The sequence below is a fragment of the Bombus bifarius genome, unplaced genomic scaffold (genome assembly GCF_011952205.1).
Source record: "Bombus bifarius isolate JDL3187 unplaced genomic scaffold, Bbif_JDL3187 scf7180000007977, whole genome shotgun sequence".
Classification (NCBI taxonomy): Eukaryota; Metazoa; Arthropoda; class Insecta; order Hymenoptera; family Apidae; genus Bombus; species Bombus bifarius.
Genome location: NW_022884362.1, coordinates 1,786,374 through 1,798,384, shown reverse-complemented (window position 1 = coordinate 1,798,384; position 12,011 = coordinate 1,786,374).

Genomic DNA, 12,011 nt, shown 5'->3' with positions numbered 1-12,011 from the left:
CTATGGCCTACTAATAGCGATGTACAGTAGAAGGGTAAAGAGATGCAAAGTTGTCAAACTTTCACCAATGGTGGTGGCAAAGCAATGGACAGGAACTAAGGGAAGAAAAGAAGAGAAAGGAAGAAAAGGGGAAGAGAGAATAAGATGCGCATCCGTGGCATGCTGTGAGGCAGTACGAGGTAGTCCAGCGCGATGTCTGTTGGCGTGGTGCGACGCGATATGGCACGGCGTGGCGTGGCGTGGCGTGGCATGGCATGCGCGCGTCCTACCCCCTGTGACTCGGTGGCACCCCTACCTCGCGAGGACCGTTTGTTCGATTCGGTTCGAGTTTACGACCCTGCTGGGCCACAAAATTTACGGTGCCCTCTTAAAAACGATCCAAACACGTAGCGGTTCATTCGGAACGCCATTTGGAAATGTGGCATACTTTGCCACGCGTATTGCCTCCGTGATCTAGGCTACCCTTCGATTCTCTCTTCTTCTTCTTCCTCAGCCTCTTTTACCTTTATTACCTTGCTACGCCTGTACTTTTCCCTTTTGTGAGATCTTTGTTCTCTGCCTCGAACGACAAAATCACATTCGCCCGTGTAATCTTGTACGTTTTTCGTGAAACTTTGTGTTACATCTCTCCAACCAGCTGTCTCGAATAACGAGAAAAGAATCGCGCGTATTTGCGTAAATAACGCGGTAAACCGTGACATCTTGGACGATCGAATGAAAAATATATTAAACGAATTTTGCGAAAATCTTCTCTATCTAACTATCTGTCTATCTATCTATCTGTTTATCTGTCCAGCGCACGATAAAGAACGTTGTTCGTTCTAGAAAGAAAAATAAAAATTTAATTAGACTCTTTAAAACTATGCGCTCTGAATACAGCTTCGAAGCTCGAAGGGCGTTGTATTATTCAATCAGCTAGCGCGATGAGAGACCTCTCATGTGCCGAGCTTCTTGTGTGTAATCAAGTTAAAAATTTATATAAAACACTGCCGGATGATTGCGAACGATGCCTGGGTAGAGTGACATAAACTCGGTTACATAAAACAAATGCAGGAACACGCGAAAGGGAAGCCCCTTTTGTATCTCTGGAGCCAGTGTGCTACAGAAGAAACCCTTTCGAAGAATCTTTACATATGCATGGACCACCAATGATACCATAGAAAGTCGTCACCCCCCTACGTCGTCCAGCACCGCTCGCTCATTATGCTTTTCGTGTGTCATAACATGATAAAATTTAGAGGAATATCAAGCTAGCCTTTTCTTCTCTCTTATAAAATCGTATCTACGCGAAGCTATTAAAATTGATTCAAGCGTTTAGCCCGCGAATTAATCTCGCCCCTGTTTCTCTTTGGACGCGTTACGTCCAAAAGGAGATAGCATTTCAGGATTATGACAGGAATCTCTCGTAAACGAGATTTACGTCCGTAATCTTTCTCGCGAAAGTCATTAGGTTACCACGAAAATTTCCAACAAGTTTTGACCAACTGCGTAGACGCGCGTAGTAAAATCTAACGATCGCTGTAAACGTTTCGACAAGAGGAAATATGGCCAAGGATAGTAAGTGGTAGAACGAAGAACTTTCACCTTGAAACTTTCTCGAAAAGGAACAAGCCTAACCTGCCCATAAACCCCGGAAGAAACAAGATCAACGTAGAATTTATTGAACCTGTATTTGCTTTGAGCAATGACGGTCGTTGTGTTTGCGTATAAATAATCGTAAAACGAAACCAAGAAGTTTCTTGCTTACCATACCTGTTAACTATTGTCCCGTTAATTTCGTTTGCAAACAACCGTTGTTTCCCGTGGAAAGTGAAAATTCCCCACAACCACCCAAGTAACATTGTAAATTGTGATCGAATCGCGATCCTTGCCGGTAAACTATTCATCGCGTTATATTGCACGAACTTTCTACTAACCGTAGTTAAGTTACGATCGTAAAACTTCGGCATATAAATATCGTATAACTATTACTTAAACATAATCACGGTTCAGAATATTATATTTTTATGGCTCAAGACGGAATAGAGCGATCATCGTCTACGAGAAGGGGCACAAGCCACAGATTTCGTTCATCTCTACGCGTTTGTCGAGATCAACGTTCTATTTTCACTTATACGCGCGGTCGGCTTTAAATTTCTTCACCTCAGAAACGGACAGGGAACGCAAAAACGAAAAAGGAAAAGATTCATACAGCCATGTGCTTTGCGCTTGATCTTGTTTCAAAGTTATAGCCACTCTTGCGTTGTGATAATCCGCGACACCTTTCGCTTCGTAGAAGATGCTCGAAATGACCACCCTCGGTTTCTATAAAAATTTGCAGTCGTCGCGTCAAACGAATTCGCGATCTTCTAAAAATCTACTTAAACGTTCAAATACACTGCCTTCGTTGTCGATCCATGCTTTCCACGATATCGTCGCTCGCGTAACGGAGTAAAGCGCTAAATATGTCGTTGACTAATTTTCACGTACCAACTGTACGAATTTGACTCGATACGTCCCAAAATCGCCATGGTCGAATTTATGGAAAGAATTAAAAATTCTTCTTTTTAACCTTTTCTCGCGTAACTCTCTCTTAGTAGACTCTGACGAGAAACAAGTTAATTAATTTGAATATCTTTTATCGCGATACGTTGTACGATACAATCTCCTATAACGTATTTTGTCAACTATCTGTAATAGAGAATAGTGGGGTTTAGCTTACTCGCTAAAATTAACTTTCATACGAACAACAAAGCCATCGAGACAATTCTCTTTATCTACATGAATCGGAAAACTCGTCAAAGTTAATACCGCTGTCGCGAAAATAACGCCAGATAACGCGAAACCTATTGCACGAAATCACGAGCTTCGAATATTCTCATATTAGAAAATAAAAATCAGACGAAAAAAGACAAAAATGTAACGACGAAACGTAAGATTTTAATGTACGCGGCACATGCGTAATATTCTCAACAGGAACCTTTCCATCCCTTCGACACTTGCGCATAGGGAGTTAAGTATACGCATTACATAATAAACGGGAGTAAAATCGCGATCATAATCTGCACGACTGAATAGCGCAGCGGGTTTCTCGTACCCTTTAATAGACTCGTATTTGTATTCATTGTGCTTTATGCCAAGTAAACAAAAACTAAACGTTACAATGCCATATCTAATCGTTTTTCCGATGATATTAAGATTCGTGCATATGAAATGTTATGTTTCGATTCTGAAATTAACAAGGATACATGCTGTAAATTTTGTTATGTAATTGTCGCACATCGCGTTAAATAAGAACAAGCGAATTGCGGTTATTCGACGCCACAGGACTTAATGATCTTTATAGACGTAGAATAATAAAATTGAACAATTTTTGGAAATAGTAAAATTAACGCGCGTATACGTATAGGCTAACTTAATATCAAGATAATTAAGATCACGTTAAAATCATATTTCTAGATGTTCCTTAAAACATATAATTATCAAGCGTTTATCAATTGTATCTTTATTAAAATATATCTGGTTTTAAACAGAAGCTCCGAATTTTATTTGAAATTAAAATCTTCCGCAAGAACTAGCAATCTACGAAAGTTAAAAAAAAAAAGGAGAAAATTTTTTATTTCCTCCGTTCCAAGATGCTAAAAGATCGTCGATTGCTGCGTTTAAACGAGGTTACCAGGCATTTTAAACAAATTATAACAATAGGAGAAAAATAAGAATTACAACAGAGAAATCGATGAAATTAAACTTGAATATCGGGTGGCTTATAATTAACGTTTTAAAGATAGGTTTTATAGTTTCATAAATACTTGTAAGAGCAGCGAGTAAACGTTGAAATCGTCGTTGAAGTTGAAACAGTGCAGTATCACGTGAAACTGTCAATTAGGAATCCGTCGGTCGATTTCAATATCTGCTGAATCGATCCTTTCCGACCGTTCATAGGTTGTCACAAGTAATTGTTCCGAAATTTGCTTACCTGTACTTACGACAAACAATTTCTCTAAAACATACATTTATCAAATTATTACAGATACAACGAATAGATCGGAGAACTTATATATAAATCTTATGATATATAATTAGATTTATTGAACGTTATTTATTTGATCGACGATTAATTTCGCGGTACCTCGTGAACAGTAGGTTGTTTTAACGGTCCTTTTGCACACGAGACTATCAAATATCACTACGAACACATTTTTTTATGTTGCTCTCGACAAACAACAATTTTACCTTTGACACGAGATAATAAAAATAGAATGGAAAGTATTTGTAGCGCGATCTAAAGCAAATTTCTACCGGACGCTTCTTACCATGTTCCTTGTACATACAATCGGTCGTATTAACATCTTTAGAAAAGAATGTCTTTAGATTCGTAGATTTGTAGACTTTAGAAAGAAATTTTTACTTCATTTTTATTGGAATTGAATGGTAAAAAAGAAAAAATCTTTAGTTTGAGGTATTTCGTTATTAGGTACTTTATTAGCTCTTTTTTAGAATTTTTATATTTTAAATTTGTTTTTATTCAAAGTCAATAGTATACAAAGGACATACTCGGACACGCTTTAAAACAAAAATGACTTTTTTGAAATTGGATCGAACGACCTGACAAGTTCTCTCGAGAAGTTAAAGGATTAATTTACCAAATGACGCGCGTAATAAATTGTCAAGAAATCGCGATCGATAGGAGTTGCGAAGGAAATAACAAGCATCACCTTTTACAACTTTCTTATCCGAACCTGTAAGAACCTCCAAGAGGTTCTTTCGAAAAAAAGCAATATCATTTATCCATAAATCTATTCCGCAAATTAAAAATGACGAAGATACCGTAGCTTTTAATTTTTTCGGAAATAGCTTCTCATAATTTCTCCAAAAATAACGATTCCTTCTCTGTTGTACAGCACTCGGTACTGAAACTAAACCAGAATCGGACGATATTGTTGCTAACAATACGCACTTAGGATGGATGAAACAATGCGGTTGTCGATGACAGGTCGTCGGAAATTTTGATGCGAATGTCAAATCTATCGTAAAATACAAGGATTTCGCGATAGATCGTGCCGTGTGTAACACCCTCGAGAGTTAACAATAAAGAGGAAACATTTCTCATGCGAGCTCTGTTATGTGTCTTATATAAGTGTGTATCTAAGTGTATCTAAGTGTATCAACGCCGGAAATCATAGAATTACGCCAACTGTAAATTGGTAGTAAGAAGTATAGCTTTGTCACGTTGGAACATTGCATTGCTATGTACGTGTTTAACCGTAAGATAACAAACATCGTAGAAAGAAAGGCAGATACAGAGATTATTCGTTCGATAAGCTAACTTCAACGGCTAAGTTTCACCAGGAATGAATCTTTTTCTCTGTAATAAATATAAAAATTGTAAAATATTAAATATTTATAGCGATATTACTAGTGGAAAGAATATTCTCTATTCGAACAATTGTTTATCGCAATATACAGGGTGGTTGGTAACTGGTGGTGGTACAAGCGGAAAGGGGGTGATTCTACGCGAAAAAAGAAGTCGAAAATATAGAATAACAATTTTTATTTTTAAATTTTTCCATCGAGACAACGATCTACAGTGAGATCCGTCATAACGAGACGCGATAAAGTGCACGCGTACCGAGCGAAAATTCAAAGTGGATTTTCTCGAAAACAAAGCCTCGAACGAACAATTTTTATTCTATATTTTCGACTTCTTTTTTCGCGTAGAATCATCCCCTTTCCGCTTGTACCACCAGTTACCAACCACCCTGTATAATATGCTCGAGATCGATTCGAAAATTGAAACAGATAATTTAACGATATCGGTAATACTCGAGACAAAATGAAAATAATGCTTTTTCTTATTAAAACAGAAAATTTATTCAAAACTATATCGATCGACAGTATATATTCTTGTTAATACATAAGTACACGCGTGTGAATGTAGAGAAACAAGTAGGGTGATAAAGGTAAAGGGTGATAATATTAAGAGAAATTACGGTAACTAAAGATACTTGCTGGCCTGAACGAATATAAAACGATTAACAATCCATCTTATTACGTTCCTCTAATAGTAGTAGTACGCAATTACAATAATAAATACAATAGTACAATAATAAAAGATTCTTTCCATTCTTGTAAATAATTTCAATAAGTTCACTAGTGAAAAAATCTATATTTATATTTTTCGTGGCATCTGTAGTTTAATAAATCCGTTTGAAATCGACAGGGAACGTCACTATCGGATATTAAATTTTACGAAATTTTCAAGATCCTCCCTGTTGCATCCGTGTCGTAGATGGACTGGTATTTAAGCAGAATCGCATGCACGCAGATGAAATAAGAGATACTTTCGCAATCTTGTATCCGAGTAGCGATGATATTATTTAACAAACAAGCCGGATGGAAGACTTATCAGAGTAGTGTTACCACTAATCTTTGCAACGACTTTAACATGCTGCACGCCTGCATGCAAACTTACTCTTTAGTAATTAAGAGATTAAACTCTGTTGTCTGACACTGACTTACAACGTCCTCCTCTTGTCCCTTCGTTCCTTTTCAATTTGCACTTCTATTAGATTACATATTTATGTAAATGATAACGATCAATCTATCAAATTACATATCTGTTATCTCGTTCACCTCGTTCGTTCACAAACACGTTATTTACTAGTACAAGTTCACTACGCGTTCGCTTTCTTCAGCTGTTCCTTATATACTTATTATTATTATTACCTTATTTTCTTTTTTTTTTTATATTTCCAAATAATAATTCGAACAAACGGTAATCGATACTTGGAAGATTGAAAAAATGATTAAAAATGTAACGATGTGAAAAGAAGTGGCTTTTTCCCATTTGCTTGATAATTGCTAAGTCGTATCTCGTAGCTTTGGGTCATCTACGATTGTATCATGACGTTTACCATGAACGTTAGAACGTCGTCAGAGGAGAACGTAGCGAAACGCGTATTGTCACGGATTCTATGTATACAATCGTAACGACATTTTCAAACAACGTTCCGATTGTTGTTCTTATTTTCTCGAAAGGCAGACAGAGAAATAAAGAGGAAGAAAAATAGTGGAGGAGAGAGAGAGGAAGAAAGAAATAATTGTTCAAAGTCCAGCAGGTCCAGCAATTCCGAAGGCGAACCATCGTGTCGGCGTCTCGATTGGTACGGGCATACGAGCACGCACGTATTCGCGGTACAAGACTGAAAGGACACGTCTCGAATATTTTACCCCGGGAGTTTTTCCTCTTTAATTGATTCAATCGGCGAAAAACACGGCAGGACCGCTTCACCCTCCGGGAATTTTCACCCGCCGCCTGCCTCACGCCACCTCCGCGTCATCCACGCTTTCAGCAACCAACCGCTGTAACGAGACGCTGGAACTAACCTTCCTTTTCGATGAAAACGCCAACTCCTCTTCGCGGTTACTCCCTTCCCTATTCCCTCGTCCCTCCTTTCCGTCTCTTTGTCTTCCCTACAAACTTTATTTTCTCTTTATTATTATTTTCAGTTTCTCCGAATATAAATTTCTTTCTTATCTCTCTAATCCGTCTTCGTAATTTTTCACTTGCCCCCCACTTCCTACAGTTCGTTTCATCGACTTTATTTATATCCCTTTACACGACACGCTAAAGAGAATCCACTTCTCCACCCTTTTTCCTATTGCCCTTCGTTTACGAATTTTTCATCTCTCCTTTTCTCGCCTTTATTTACGCCAGCTGCATTTATATTCGTTGCGCGTCGTCGAGTTTTATAGACACTTCACGTAAGAACGGAATATCGATGTCTCTTACGTGGAGGTAATTCTACGAAATAATATGGAAACATTTATATACAGACACTAGAACCAAAGCGGTACCGCTATTTCCGTGGGGGTCGTTTGCCCGTAGCAAAGCGCGCCGGTGGGAGTACACTGGAAACAGAACTTTCCATAAATGATGGAAACTCGCAAATTTTCCGTTTGTTATTTTAATTAGAGCCTTCAGGCCATACTTAACGAGAATCTGGCTGTCTGCGTTTATATTGTGTACCTCTACAAAACGACAATCGAGCGTGGAGTATCGGTTTCTACATGACGCCCTGTAATCCGCGCCCCAATCGCGAAACAGAAAATCTCCACGCTGTGTATATTTCTTATTCGTCTACTTTCTTCGCTTTATAATCGTCGTCGCGAAAGATTATTAAGAATATGGCTATTTTTCTTCCTCTCTTTGTCCGTTGCTAAAAATCTACGGTTACGTGATATTAAAATATCACGAGGGAACATACATACGGTGGCGAACAAAAGTACCGGCACACGCTTTGAAACAGAATTAATTTTTTTTTTTTAATTGAACCAAACGATTTGAATTTTTCTGACGATGCGTGAAGAGTTTTTGAAAAAATTCTATCTTCCTTGTTTCCGCATTAATTAATAGATTTCGTGGAAATTTATTGCTTAAATATTCATTAGAAGCCTAAAAGAAGAAGAATAAAAAGATGGTAAAAAATCACCTTTATCCATTATCCTTCGCGATTCCGACCAACCGCAGTGTTTCGGAAAATTTTTTACACGTCACCAGGTAAATTGGTCCTGGTAATTCTTAACAAAAAAATTCAAGCTGTTTGGCTCGATCTTAAATAGCAGCTATTCCGTTTGAAAAATTCTAGCGATATTTTTACTCCTGATTGTACACGTGTATACATAAATGAAGAAACGCAGGAAGCGACTGGTAAAACGGTACTGTTAAATTTACTTTCCGTAAAAAGGATTTTTAGTTCGAAAAGCGTCGCGATAGGAAGGTGTGCCGTAAAGAAAGAAAAGTCTCGACTGTTTTTTTATCGTTCTTTTAGAATCAGTCGTAAAAATTTTTAGTCAGTCTTACTGGCTAAAAATGGTACAGTTTTTTTTCCGTTACTTCGAAAAGGATAGTGGAACTAGTTTTTTGCCGTTAGAAGGAACAGTTAAAAAAGCAGCGGAGAAATAATTTACAGTGGTAACTTTTTACGTTTGGTCGCTTCAAGAAAGAAGATAAAACAGGAACCATCCTGTCAGCAAAATTTGTTCACCTATCATGTAAAAAATATACGCGACGATACAAACGTTTCAAACATTAAATTCAATGTTTTCTCGAAAACAAACGGTCCTGCTAGAAACTTAGAAAAATTCGTTACTTGGGAAGCTGACTTTTCGACTTCCTTTTTTTCTCCAAGTAACGCTTTTTTCTCTTTAAGAATACGCATGCAAACAATTTTTAAAAAGTGTTGCTAGAATTTACGACGTTTTTTTACTGTAAAAATCCTTGGTAGATTTTTTTCACAAAATACATCACCTGAAAAAATGCTTGCAATATTTCCCATGTATTATAACCTTTATGAACTCCATGTTATAACTTTGACTTCGTTCGTACTACTGTACAATTACGATTATACCGAGTGATCCGATGTTTCTCGAAGTCGAAACTAATTCTCTGGCCTAGTATGAAAAATTACTCATACGTATATTCATCTACATCTTTCGGATACTTTTCTTTCTATAAGATCTCAAATTATACCAATGTTCGTAGTTCTTAGATAATCATTGGAACACGTCCTATTAACCTTACTTCTAAAGATAATATTACGCGATTGATGTTACCGACACTCGGTACAATGTCAATATATAAAATTTGTTGTATGATAATTAACTAATACAGGATCGGAAAATCTATTACAACGGTTGCAAAAGATAGGCCGACACAAAGCCCGAACAAGACGCAGATGGAGCCAATATTGATTAAATACTACATGGAATATTTTGAAATCTGATATTTTAATTTGTAAATAGAGCATATTATTCCCAGTGCGATGCATTGTGATGGCGGTGTCTGTAGGGTTCAGAAGGACCGCTTTTAATGACCCGGACGTGCGTGTATAGTTCCACCTAGCACTGTCGTATTCGATTACAACCTCTATGCTGTATACTCCATGCTCTCCGTAAACTCAAAGTAATTCTCTTTCCAATTCTTCCACTCCTTTCACCCTTTTCAAGTTCGGCTCACGTTACCATACCGATAGACTCGCGCTGATTCCTTCGATTACTTGCACGTACTTGCTCGCCTATGCTCCTTCAAATCACCTACCAGTTATCCCGATGTACAGCTGCCGGCTTTCTTTTCATCGTAACAAGTGCGTTTACTTCTCCAATTCTATCTACCGATACTTATAAATGTTGTATAATTACAATCTACTATGTAATCCGTAACTATCATGGTGAAACGGTTACACGTTAATTCTCTGCTGTTGTTTTCAGATAGATACGCACCTGTCTCGATTAAAAATTAAGATCTCGAGTCATACGTTACGATTAGATCGCGGATTTTTATGGGAGATTCGAAGACACAAAAATGCACAGAACGATTATTCTGCTATTAACGCGGAACCGAAAAATTTCTTTATTGTGATTATTATAGTACTTTTTTACCAACTGTTGCTTTCCGAAGATTTTCAGATAACACGCATCGATCCTCAAATTTCGCGATAACTTATCTACCGAAGAAGTATCGTTGCTGTCTGTTCTGTGTAGCGGCACACGAGTTAGTGGACAATACGAATCACGTTGTTGTTTTGCTTCGGAGTCTCAAGATCGTTGGGAAACACATAATATAAGGATAAATAAACTCCGAGCAAAACAATGTCGCCGCTACGTGCAACCGTCGGACAAAGACTAATCGACACGACGACCCAATTATCATCAAAGGGATACGCTGCCAGGGACAACGAACTATCTCGTCATTAAACCTCACTGACCAACCATCCTCTACGCACAAACCTCTACAAATTGATAACCCCGACGTGAGTTGAACGCGACTAAACAATCCTCTACATTGGTGACACCGACGTGCGAAAAGTGAACATTCACAATGACGAGTAGCAACAGACAACTTCCTACAGAATTCGCAGACTCAAACGGTTCTAGTCTGCACTGGGAGTTCGAGAACGAAGAAATGGGCGATAGAACGCCGTCTCGATTCTATACGGATCTGAGGAAGCCCGCGCCCTCGTCAGCCTTCGACGACTTAGTGCTGGCGACCTGGAAAAAACACCTCCCAGCGAATACTCAACATGTACTAACTGCGCTGAGGATAACGGAAACGAACGCCCTGATCAAAGTGACCGATAACATCCACGGAAGGCACCCGGAAGTCGGAAGCACCCGAATCGCAACAGCCCGGCCTCTGTTACTTCCACGCGACGTTCCAGGACCGCGCGAAAAAGCGCCGTTCTCCAGGCACCTGAAATCGGAAACGGGACTTGCCACTACGACAAACACGAGATGGCGTTCATCGGCGTGGACTTCTTAAGCCACTACGGGTTACTGGTCGACACCACAGCGACCTGTCGACAAAACGATACAAGGACACGACAGAGGCTGTATCGAGCAAAGCAATTGTCAGTGAGTCGACGTATCACCGATTTCTCGTCGAATTTTCGGACGCGACTCGTCCACTCGTTCGATAGCGACAAAATACGACTCAGTGCGGTACTTCATATCGAAAACCACGCCAGGCCCTTCCGTCTTCAACGAACCTCGACGCCTCGCCTCCGCTCGACGCGAGCAGTTGAAGGCGAGATTTGAGACGATGACCGAGCAAGGAGTGATGTGGCCAGTGAAAAGTCCATGGGCATCGTCTCTGCACGTTATACCAAAGAAGAACGAAGGCCTACGACATCGCGGCGACCGTGTGTTGAACGCCTGCATCGTACCGACAGGCATCCACCGCCGCATATCGAAGACGTCGCGTAACATCTGCACGGATTTGACAACAAGCGGACGGCGCTTTACCCCGCATCGAAACGACAAACCCGCAGATACCGAACTCTCTCGCAACCGCGCTCGAAAACAGCAAAGAAAACAAAACAAAGCAAAGCAGAGGACAACTCAAATCATGTTGTTGTTTTACCTCGGAGTATCAAGATCGTTAGGATACACGTAATGTAAGAATAAATAAACTCCGAGCAAAACAATGTCGCCGCTACGTGTATAAATAAACGGACGCGATCGGAAAGAGGAGT